This window comes from Ambystoma mexicanum, chromosome 5p, assembly GCF_040938575.1.
Source record: "Ambystoma mexicanum isolate Mex_15411 chromosome 5p, UKY_AmexF1_1, whole genome shotgun sequence".
In the NCBI taxonomy this organism is placed as follows: domain Eukaryota; kingdom Metazoa; phylum Chordata; class Amphibia; order Caudata; family Ambystomatidae; genus Ambystoma; species Ambystoma mexicanum.
In genome coordinates, this window is record NC_090930.1 from 1,295,448,914 (window position 1) to 1,295,462,005 (window position 13,092).

The window sequence follows — 13,092 nt, forward strand, 5'->3', positions numbered from 1 at the left end:
TCAAGGCCAGATTCCATTGTAGCTTCAGATCTGTGTTTGGTGCTGGGTCAGTGTGTGGGCAATGCTTGCTATTCTACAGCCAGTGTGGGCAGTGCTATGGGTGTTGTGTGAGTGTGCAATCAGGTGGGTGTTGTGTATGCAGTAATGAGAGTGGCATGTGTGTGCAGAGCAGCAGTGGTTTGTGTGTGTGCAGTACTGAAGGGTGTGTGTGTGCGTAGATGCTGCAACTGCACTTTGTTATTATATCTTCTATATTTATAAAAGTGAAAATGTGTGGGTTTATTTGTGGCATGGAGAAGAGTTATTCCTCATACAATTCCACACTTTTTCACAATCTGCAAGAAATGTTGCATAGTTACCTGTTAGGACTCGCTGGACAATACTGGGTAGATGACATTTGGACACCTCACCCCGATCCTTGGATTTCAGGAAAACTCTACATTTGTTTGTGGATTTGTGGCTTGGTGAAGCATTGTTCCTTATACAATTCCACACTATTTTACCATTTTACCAATCTCCACCAATTTTTGTATAGTTACCTGTTAGGACTCTCTGGACAATACCGGCTACATGACATTTGGACACCCCACCCCTTTCCCCAGATGTCAGCACCTTCACAGATGAGACGGTTGCCTGAAATCAGCGAAACATCTATGGGCTCGTAGAAGGACCGGTCCTCAACACTAAAATGAATGGTATCTGGGACAGTTGCACTGAAATGCACCACAACAAACTGTACCATGCCACGGTGAGGCAACAGGTGGGGAGGGAGCACAGTAGGTCCCCGTATGCAGCAGCACACCAACTCTTGCCTCGCCCCAAAATCTGCTCCGAGGTATATCATCCAGCCACACACACCCATTTTTAATGGCGTTTACTTCAGAGTGCAAAGCACATCAAGCGATAACCAAATCCGAACAGCGACAGGATCATTGATTTTCAACAATTGATGAGAGTGTTGTCATGTCCGTCCACAGAACCCGTTCGATGACTGGGTACTTTTTTCTAGTGTCAAATAAATAGTAATGATCTTGACAAAACAAATGATATTTGGGCCTGATTTACAACAATGCTTTTCCATTGGAAAGTCCCCTTGAAAACATTTTTGCAAATCAGGCCCTGTGCGTTCAAAGCTTCACAATAGAATTGGGTTGGGAAATACTCTATTTATTGTAGCCAAAGAATACTTCAAGCTGTGCACCCCTTTTTCATAGGTCTCTTTTTACGCTCTTATACCAGTAGTTTTGCCACACTAGACGTCGCGAGAGTATTGCTCTGGAAGGATTTGGAAAGCGTCTGCCATCACTGTTATGCGTGCACATCAGCAGTAGTTCATGGCATGTATTGCACATTGGCCAGTTCTCAAAACTGCGGTTCACGAGTCAAGTGTTCGTCCTACACAAGAAGACAGATTTGAAAATGTAAACCCAATCCTCATTGGAACAGGGAGCTGTATACATTTTAATCAACATGTTACTATTAGTAATTTTGGGAATCAATGAGTTGCAACGTTATTCCAATGTGCTGAAGCTAGCCATGAGCATCATTGCTGCTGATGTTGCAGATGAGCTGTTTAGCCAAAGTAATTCGAAGGCTTGTAGACAGAATGCATTTGCATACATCGATATTTCTGTGAATGGGTGAAACTGCCGGTTGTGACGTTAGGCTCTAATTATGCAAACGGACATTTTTAACGTGGCGATTTTGCTGCTTTATTCGGGTTATGTGCAGAGACAATATCTGAGGACTTGCGATGTTTGAATTATGAAACATATTGTTATTGTGATTAGGCACTATTGCCCAATGAAATCTAAGCGCTAGACCAAAGGAAGGTCAGAGGGCGGGGAACAGTGAGTTGGGAAGGGAGCCGCGTCCTCACCATCACCTGCTGGCATTTTAACATGTATTTAGCTCCTTTTGGATTTCGTTTTTCCAGCTGGAATGGATCTCATTTTCCTCGTCATGACCCTCTGCTGACTAAGCTCGGGAAAGGTTACACGAGTAGACGGTATCTGATCTCGAGTGTGGCGACTTCATTAGATAGCCACTAATCTCTTAACTTGGCGAGTCAGATAAGGCTTTGCCACTACACAGAAAGTCAAAGCCCAATCAACCTGCGGTATCTGATGTGCTTAACTTCCCAAAGGTGCCTTCTGATCATTAGAGACCTTTATCGGACAGGTCCTTGCTGCTGCTGCTGCACTCTGATATGCATCCTGAGATGTTCCAGCAGCTTCTTGCTGATAAGGAGATCTTCTTGGAAGAAATAAATGATCGGTGCAGTTCCCAACTTGTGTTAAAAAATCATATAGTTCTTATGAAGTAAAGTGGTTGCTGGGGGCTTTACGTAGGGTCCAGGCAAGATGGCCGTTACATATACGGGTGTCCGAAATAGGGAGGTAGTTTGGGACAGTAAAATGGGATAACACAATGGAAGATTCCCTAAAGTTTAGAACTGTACAAATGTGCAGTCAGTGTTCACAATGTAGTATTATGAGGCAGAGTTCAAAGGAAGTCATATGATTCTCACTTCCAGTCACAAAAGTTGCTGGCTTTTGAGGGCACCCTTGCAGTAAGTTAATATGTGACTGTCTTTGGTTACTAAAGCTAGGATATTCTAGTGGCGCAGCGGCGGGAGGAGAGCAAGGGAGTAAAAGTGTGCCCCAGCACTGGATACATAGGAAATGTTTAGGTTGAGGAGAGCCTATGAGCTGAGTATGGGAGGGCGGCGGTAGTGGGTGTTACTATGAGCCAGGTGGGGGTGGGGCGAGACAAAATACTGATTCATAGACAAGAAAAAGGAGTGTGAAGAAGGAGTGGGTCTGTATTGCTAGCCATCCTGCATGACAGTGGAAGTGTGCGCTGAGTATAGGAGGGTTAGAGTGCGCGGGCAGCAAAGATCAGTACATTGTTATTGTTAAAATGGGTAGACTTAAAAAGTGGGAAACCTGTAAGGTTTTACGCAATTTTTGTGGATCTACAAACAGCGTTTGACAGCATCTGTTGTACTAAGCTATGGCATATATTGAGAGAAAAGGGAATCCTGCTGATCTTTTAGAAAACATCCAAGCACTATACTGTCATAATAGGGCTGCTGTGAGGTGGGGGATGAATGGTGAAACCACAGATTATTTTGCTGTAGAGAAGGGGGTACAGCAGGGCTGTGTGCTGACCATCATAGAGGCGTTGCTGGTGACATGTCTAGACCCCCCAAAAGTTGGGAAGGGACAGATTTCCGGCACTCCTCTATGCAGACAATGCGGTACTCCTATCCACAACCCTGAAGGGGCTACAACAGAACTTAAACATTTTTACAGAGAAGTGTTGAGAACTTTCTATGTCACTTAATTTCAAGGAGACCAAGGTAATGGTCTTCGTTAAAGAAACCAAAAGAAACTCAAATTAACGATATTTGTAGGTGACTATGGGCTGGAACAAGTGCAGCACTATGACTGCTTGGGAGTTAAATTTGCTGAGGATCTCACATAGTCAGCACATCTTGTTAAAGCTGCTTCTACCCTGTAAAAATGCAGCGGGGGTATACGCTGCCTTTATAATAAAATAGGAAGGGATGAGGTGACCCCTGCTATTAAATTGTATTTGGAACTAGGGCGGCCAGCAGCGATGTATGGAGCAGAAATCTGGGATGACTGTTCATCAGCGGACCTGAGGCGGGTGGACAACGGCTTCCTACAGAGTCTTTTTGTGCAGCCCAAGGGAGATCCGATGGTAAGTGTAAGGTGGAAGTGTGCCCTAAAGCCCATTGGGGAAGTTATAGCCATGAAGCCACTTGTCTACTGGGCAAGGCTCTGTAGCTACCCAGAACTTGCAAAATACAGTGAAGCAATGCTTAATTTGAAAGGCACTATGGGTATGAGCCATATGCCCTGGCTGTGATTTATAAAGTGTGGCTTAGAGAAGTTGGGTATGGGGCTCTTTTGGACTAGCCCGGATAGCTTAACCCTAAGTGATAAGGCTGGGTTAAGGGATAAGTGTAATCAGGCCATAATTAATCAGATGAGAATCTCCTATGAGGTTTAAAGCACTTGAGCATTGAATATATTACTGAAACAGGACTATGGTTTTGAACCTTATCTCGATTCGGTAACTCCTCTTTATGCCCAAAGCTTACATATCCAACTATGCACTAACACTCTCAAACTAGCAAGTTTCTCAAAAAGGTGGTCTCCAAGCCCTGAGTTGGGCTGTAAGGTCTGTGGCAATCCTGAGGAGTACATTGTGCATTTTTTGTTATTTTGCCCCAGGATACTTATGGCTGAGAAAGTGTTATCTGCTCCCAGTATTTCGCATAAAGGGTATTTGATCATCTACTGAGGCTGTGTCCTTGTGTAAAAACTCTACAGACCTGAATTTGGTATATTATATTGTGAAATGTGCTCACAGAGCCTGGCTGTATAGGGACAATTATCGAACACTGGGTATGTAAAGGGACTGGATGGTGAATTTTATACTATCCTGGATCATGGCCTTTACTAACTGTAATTTTAATGATTTTTGAACTAAAGAGTTTGTGCAGAATGCGATGGGATGGGCTGGTGATAAGTTATGTCCCTATAACTGATTCATTGTTATTCTCTTGGACCTTGGCTTTTACCAATTGAAATTTTACCTATTTTAAATTATGTGACTCAATGAATATGTATATGGTGCGTATGTGATCGTTTTTGTGCTGTTATCTCTTTCATCTGAATAAAGTTATGTTCAACACACACAGACGCAATGCGTTTGGAGAAGCAGTGCAACCTGCTGAGGACAAGAATGGAAATAAGTGTTTTGCTAGAGTGAAAACGCAGATGGGAAATTATATTCTCTTTATTAAGCAGTTCGAGACTGGAACCCATTTTGTTGTACCTTATAAATTAATGGAATTTCATTTTTCTTTCAGATGACCCTCATATTGTGCACCCACGGGAATGGGGAAAGGAGATGATTTCAAAATAAACTTGAGAAGGTAAAAAGGGTGAGGTGGTAGAGACTGTAGATGACTTTAGTTTTTGGAGGAGTTGAGCATAAAGCATCATAGCAACATCCAGTGATAGATGCTAGGCCATGAGCTTGTGATGCAAGATGACATTTCTTGGTTGCGAGTTGGGAAAGTGAAGAAGATTTGTATTTCATCAGTAAATTGATTATATGAAAAGCCAAACTAGGGGATATGATTGCAAAGAAAGGTATGTCGTGTAAAATGGAGCGAATCAATGGCAAACATATTTGAAATGCCTAATGGGAGGGGATGGTGGCAAAACATATCCTGCAAAACCAGAAGATGAAGAACGTGCTTGTGGCCCCCTAGAAGGTGATCCGAATAAGTGTGCATGATATATGGACACAGTCCTTCCATCAATAAGTAGCAGGTGTAATTTTCCTTCTTTGTTATTTAATTTTCTGAACTTTTCTTTCTCCATGTATGATTTTCTCCAAGTCTATGCCTGTCTTTTTTGTCTTGTTTTGTTCCTGCTACCTTTTCCCACTGTGTCCTCATCTCTTTATTCTATTGTCTTAGTTGTTCTTTCTATATTCATTATATCTTTTACTATCTCATTGTATGCTCTATTTGCTTCCTTTTTTTATGTTTTAATGTCATTTTACCTGTTGTTTACATTTGTCACTTTCTGATTTTTCTGCCATTATTCTTTCTTTATTTGCTTTATTTTCTTTCATTGTCTGTAACTTTTTCTTAGCTCCCTTCTTATTCGAGTATTTTCTTTTGTATGCACTCGTTTCCTTGCTGTATTTATTCCTTCCTTTTTATCAAATTAATTTCTCTTCTGATAACAGAAAATCTTTTTCTTGAGTGAATGTACAGCTTTCAGTTTTATCGTTAGTTAGAGGGACTCACCATCCTTTATTTAAGGAGCTTGAGGGACTAAGTCACTGAGTCACAGCTCAGGTCAAAAGATTGTGTTGTGTCCAACTGCTCTAAAGACAGTATTTAACCCATTTTCCAGATAGATGTATTTCTGCTGCATCAGCATATGTGTAAAAAAAAGTTGAACACAAATTAAATTTGCTAAACACTTGCACTTGACAATAATGAAGGATTAGTATGCATTCCAACAATAGAGTTCAACAAATGTTTGCTGCATGCTCAGGTGTCTGGTTACCTGGGTTCCTTATTGGGCTTACCTGGGGGTTATACCTTAATAATTAAATCAGATTGCTAGATCTTGTAGAGACTTTTCAACATTACTGAATTGTCTAATGGAGAGTTAGAAGTTGTAGTACTGTTTGGTACCTTGCCATATATAAATTAGGAATTCCAGACTTCGTTCTACATTCATGATAGTATGCCCTCGACCAACTGCTGGCAAAGGCATAACTAACAGCAATCCCATGCCTGCAAATGTAAAAGTAACCAACTCCCTGAACAGCAAAGTCACTGACACTCTGGGGGTAATTAATGGATTATTTGTGCCGAAAAAACGGATTTGTGCGCCATTCTGCCCGCAAATCCCCATTTGCTAAACAGGGATTTGCGGGCAGAATGGCGCACAAATCCCGTTTTTTTTGGCGCAAATAATCCATGAATTACCCCCTCTATCTCTGCAAGAAAATACTACCACCTCCAAAAAGTACACAGACACCACCACCTTGCCCATCAAGGGAGCACTTATAAAAGCCAGATCCCTGCCAGCTCACGCACTTGATATTGCCAACCTTATAACCAAGAATGACCTCAATTTTCTAGCCATAACGGAGTCATAGCTTCATGCTGCGGCAGGGCCATCACTCTCACTCACTATACCAGACGAGTACACCATCATCAGACAAGACAGAGAATCTTCTAAAGGTGGTACTGTTGCCTTTATTGCTAAAACCTGACTAGGCCTTAGATCCTTACTTAACCAAACATTCCTTAGAGGGGAACCACTATCTATCAAGCTACCTCTCACAGCATCATGAACTACGATTATCCATCTCTTATATAGACCACCAGGTCCACTATCCTCCTTTGAGGAAGACATTACCACACTTCTCACAACAAATACCAAACTAGGGTACCAAATCATTTTATTAGGAGAATTCAACCTAGGACTGCACAACCCTAAATTACAAGGCCTTAGCTGTTGCTAATTCCATAGCTGAACTAGGTTTCACACATCGTATTACTGAACTTAACCACAATAAAGGGAGAACTCTAGATTGGATCACTGACGCTAACTGCAACACCAACATCTTCTCCAACTCACCATGTGCCTGGTCCAATCACATTATCCTTTTTACTATACAGGACAGCAACCATACTAAACATGGCAACCCCCCCTTGCACCTCCCACACTTACTAGGAACAACTGCAACATAGCAGTAGAGAAACTACTCCCTCTGCTACAGCCTATCCTTAACCACCCCAGCCACAACAATGACCCGTCTTCACTAGTAGATCTGTACAACAGCACACTATTCAATGCCATCAACAAAATAGTGCCACTGAAAATGCGGAAAGCCAGACCTCACTCACAATTAAAAACATTGTTCACCCTGCACCTCAGAACTATGTGCAAAAACAAAAGAACTGCCAAAGCACTATGGGAAAGCCTGCCCTCAACACCTAACAAAGACACATTTATAGAAGCCTCCATCACTTATAAAACTGCCACCCACCAATCTAAAAGTGGCTCTTACAATAATAGAATCATCAATGCAACATCTAGCACCAAAGAATTAGTCAACATCCTTAGAGAGTTGGAATCTCCGATATCTCCACCAGAGACCTGCACCAATGATATGGGTTGGTGTGCTAATATACAGAAAGCGTTACTAGACAAAGTTGAGCTTCTTCAAGCCAAAATTGAATCAAAGTAACTTAGCCTTACTGCTGACTCCCCCCCTACTCCTACCTTCCTCATTGACACCTGATCTACACAATATGTTCAAGTTTTCACCTCTCTTCATTAAGGATGTTGAGGACATAATAACAAACTTGAAACTATCAAGATGTCACAGGGACATCTGCCCAGCTAAAACCATTAAAGAGGCAGCGAGGGATCTCTCACTCTTTATTACCTCAGTAATCAATGCCTCTTTTGGAAACAGCATAGTCCCTACTGATCTGAAAGACGCCTGGGACCTTCCTTTCTTAAAGAAACCAACCCTTGACCCAAACAACCCTACAAACTATAGACCAATCACTAATGTTCCATTCCTTCTAAACATTCTTGACAGAGCAGCCTACCTTCAGATCCAGGAACATCTTGAAAGAAACAACCGTGTGGGCCTCAGAGCCTCCGACAAGCAGGCTTTAGACCTAGACATGTCACAGAGACAGCCTTGATAGATCTAAAAACACAAATGAACATAATAAAGGACAAAGGTAACCTAGCCCTCCTACTATTACTAGACCTATCAGCTGCTTTCGACTTAGTAAACCATTAAATGTTATGCAACCACCTCTCAACTGCAGGCCACTTCTGCGACAAGGCAACTGCTTGAAACCGGTCCTTCTTAAATAACAGAACCACGAGAGTGTTCGCACCCACAGCATCGGTTTAGCCAGCACCGGTCACATGTGGTGTACCCCAGGGTTCCTGCGTCTCCCAGATCCTTTATAATATTTTTACGAAGCCCCTCTTTGACGACCTTGACCATTTGGGTGTCTCCTATACCAACTATGCAGATGACACCCACATTCTGATTCCCCTCACTGGTGACTATCAGATTGACTCCAAACTTCTAAATGACATATATCTAATCATACAAGCCTGGATGACTAAACACGGACGGTGTCTTAACGACGATAAGACAGAACTACTCCTGATAGGCTCACAATCAAGACTTAACAGGTTAGACAAACAGTTCAACTCATTCAACATTGATGGCAACAACATAATGTATCTAAGGAAGTGAAAACGCTAGGCATATACCTTGACTCATTACTAACACTGACAAGACAGGTCAATGTGATAGCCTCAATCTCAGCTTACACCTATAAATTAATTAATGCTTGCCGACCTTTCCTGTATACATACAATTCCATCACTATAGCCAGAGCTTTGATCCTATCGAAACTCGACTATTGTAACACCTTATACCTAGGAACAAATCAACACAACCTAAAAAAGCTGCAAAAACTCCAAAATAATGTGCTTAGATCGGCCATGAACATTCCAGATCTCACCTTATATCAGAGTTAAGACGCAATGCGCACTGGCTTTCAATTCATCAAAGAATCACATTTAAAAACACTCTCACTCACCCACAAATATCTCTCTAACCTAGCACCTAAATACCTAAGCAACAAGTTTTCATGTAACCTCTCTGACCGACCAACAAGATCTGCACAACTACACTGTCTTAAGATCCCCAGGTTCAAGCTTCAGAAGGCTGGGGGCAGCAGTTTCCCAGTTTTAGCAGCCAAAATGTGGAACACACTGCAGGTAGCCCTTAGATCAGAACCATCCTACACTAAGTTCAGAAATAATACTAAACTTTGGCTGACCATGCAAGAAACACAATCACTTATACCTTCTAGGAATGCTCTCCTCTTTGCACCTCTCTATGATGCACTTTAGTCAATTTTATATTCAATTCCTGTTTTCATTCATTACCTGTATTCAATTCCTGCTCTGTCTCAACAGTATGTAAACATGTAAACTATGTAACTGTAAGAAATGTGCCCAGATACCTAAGGGTTCAGTGCGCTATATAAATAAACAAAATACCAATAGAAATACAAAGAAAGTCCTCATGCACTATTTCATGTTGCTAGACAGGAGGTTTTTTCTTCGTCGATTCTGGTGAGCATGTGCCAGTCGTTCCCATTGAATTGATTAAATAACATTTTGTGGATGAATATGATGTTAAGTACATCTTCCAAGGTCAATGTGGCTTTGGAAATATTTCCATCTGAGTTCAGAGCGTTTTCCTTTCAAACGTACAATGACCATTGACAGGAAACGTGTCATGTCTCACTCCATCAGCACAAGGCCTTGCTCCAATAGACCCCTCCACCCTCATAGACTCTGCCCAAGGGTCACACTGTTTGCACAATGTATGTCTCTCCTTCAAGGATTTACCCATCAACCACCACAGATGATGCATAATGTGTGCTTAAGCCTATTGGTCTAAATGACTACAGATATTCAGGAATCCAACAACAAAATACACAAATGCAATACTTGCCCCAAGGAGTTTAATTATACTCTAGTTTATTGGTCCATAGTATATTTCTTTTGTATATATTCATGACCCTATATAATTGTATTTGCTCAGTGTGTTGTTAGTGTATTGCTTGTTTTCCCATATGGAAAAGTAGAACAAGGTAGCCCATTCTTATTTACTGTAGTACAATGTGAGCAAACCAAAAAGACTTTCCATCACTAAGCCCCAAAAATAATTATTTACCCTTTTCCAATGTCACCCTGCATGTTTGTTAATGTTGTCTCATCTGCCTGCTTGCTGTCCCGTTACTTGTGTTGGTTTGTCATGTAGTAGTATCCTTTGCAGTTATGTAGTTTGCATTGTTGTAATGCATACAGTGTTTTCACTTGTTCTAATCCTAGGGTTATGCTTATTTGTTCGCAGGGGTGGTTTTTCTTCATACTTTTATGGTTCTCTGGCTGTGCTTCATTTTTCCTGCTGCTGACGTTCCATGCTCACTAGTGTCACTATCACTAGTTAATTGTGGTTCTCTAGTCGTAGCACTTCTGAAAATCCTGGAAACGGAAGGGGCAGCAGTTGGCAGAAGAGGAGAAGGAGGAGCTGTTTTTCTCACAGGAGGATGAGGCGTTCCCCAGGTGAAGGAATGGTAGAGGAGGCTGTGCCAGTGGAGGAGGCCCAAGCAGTGCTCACTAGGGGTGTGGCTGTCCTACTACATCCTCTAGCAGTAGTGAGTACAGGGAGAGAGTCCTAGTACTTTCCTGGGCATGGGTGCACCAAAAAAGTAACATGCTAAAACAGCCATCATCATCTGAGCTGGTGTGTTGGCTATGGGTTGATGTCATTCAGTAGTCTTCTGTAATAAAATGACAGTTATTCAGTATTTGTCACTATTCGGCTTCTCCACCGATTAGACACAATAGTCTGGGCGACACTAACAATATTTATGGACTGCACCCTTGCAGAGCGCAGCTTAGGGATTCAACAGCAGGTGCACATGCTCCTGCAGTGCCAGTATTCTACTGGGTCATCCTGCCTTCCCACGGTAGAAGAGTCAAGTATATAGGCATCAAGGATATGTGTGGCTGATGGTCCACTGTCTGTTTCGGTTAAGGAACCATCTGTATTCATAATGTCTTAGTCATCGAAGCGGGTGTATCACTGCATCAATCGCTGCAGCATGCTCCTCCATGGCTCAGAAACCTTTCAACAGGATTCAGTGATGTGCCATCTGTTGTTGCCAGCAATCTTGAGCTTAATGTTCCTGTTGCCTGCGTTCCTTCTCAAATACATGCTGCAAGTGCAGAAGTAAAACATCCTTGCACATTTGCACAGTGTCTCTTCAGAATATTTCCCCACTGACACATGCAGAGAAAAGGAAGTCACCTTCACCTTGAAACATAGATCCATTAAAAAAAAGTCAGCAGGTACTCAATGTCACATTTAAATCCACCTGTTAATCATCACACAATGTTGAAAGCATCTTCTCTGCCAGTTGTGCTGCATTAGCATCACATGCCCATACTATTAAGGTCAGGTTCATCCCAAGCAGGTAAACAAGAGAAGAAACCTCACTGACTGGCGCTCTGTGATGGATTACCTCCTCAGTGGCATCATGGACCAGAGTGTGGCTACCACGATGCCATGATAAAGGACTGAGCTGTGCTCCTAAAATGGATCCTTTATATGATCCTTTGCGCCCACGTCTGGAAGCTGGGTATCACTGAGGGAGTGACGAAAGATCTGTGTCATGACCCGAGTGAATCCTGTGTGGATTGATGGCCCGGTTCGACAGATATGTGCTGTAGTCTGTGAGCATAGTGGATTCCATGATGATGACCGCCATTGGCCTGCGGGCTGCCTGAGAGTGAACGGTGAGGGGGACATTGGAGACTGTGTACCGGCATGTTGGTGTGTTCGCACCCTACTACTGCTTCTCTGTGAAGAAAAATATGGCCCAAGGACATACTGGGTGCAGTGCCCCTGTCACTTGGTGTGGCTATCTCTGGGGGGTCATGCACAGAGGAGGTGGAATGGTGTGAGGAGCGGGGGTGCCTGTTCAGCCCGCCTTTTCTGCAGATGCGTTGCTCGGGGATCGGAGATCCCAATGAAGATTGCTGCCTGCAGCGTGGTGAGCAGCATGCAGACGATTTGGCAGGAGTGAGCGCCCGTAAGGGAACAGTGAAGTGCCCCATGAGCTCAAAAGCCACCTGTTAGGGAAAACATGTTGTACATGGGAAGCCCTGCAGGGAGAGACGCGGTCAGAGACCTGGGCCAACTGATGTGCTGCTAATGTGAGGAGGAGTACCTGCCGGCGACCACCTTGAGGTACAGCAGCAGTGCAAACAGCGTGGAGGTGCTGTGATCCTATTGATGGGAGCTGAAGTGATAATGAGGAGAGGTGCAGGCTAAGAAGCTTGCATGAAACAGCAGAAGCAACAACAATGTGGTTGAAATGAACCGTTTGGTATATATGGAGACTGAGGATTTGCTTTGCCTGCTGCACTTTCATTATGCTAAATGGAAGCCCAGGTGCTGCCTCTCAGATGAAATAGTGATATATGGTGTCACTAGTGCTGCATCCTTCTATATCTGTTGGTTCCACTCAAATGTTTCAGCTTGACAAATTGTAATCCATATTGTTTTGAGCTCCTCTGGGAGTGCTATTCTACTATCCCTACCTACCTAGTGTGCAGGCCCTGTAGACCTGCTGCCCTTGCCTTATTTTCACTTTCCTTGTCTTCTTAAGCTCCAGTGGTTGGTCTAATTTCTCCTGCCCATGCTTAATTGTTTGCTCTTTTCCTTACCTTTGATTTTAAAATCTGGCTCTGTTTTACATCTGCTGTCCTGCTGAAAATGTTGATATATCCCTGCACCTTTGAGATTCAAATGTAGATGTGTTTTACTTTGGCTGTTCTGCTGAAAATGTTGTTCTTTCCCTGCACATTTGAAATTCTAATCCAGGTGTGTTTTGCA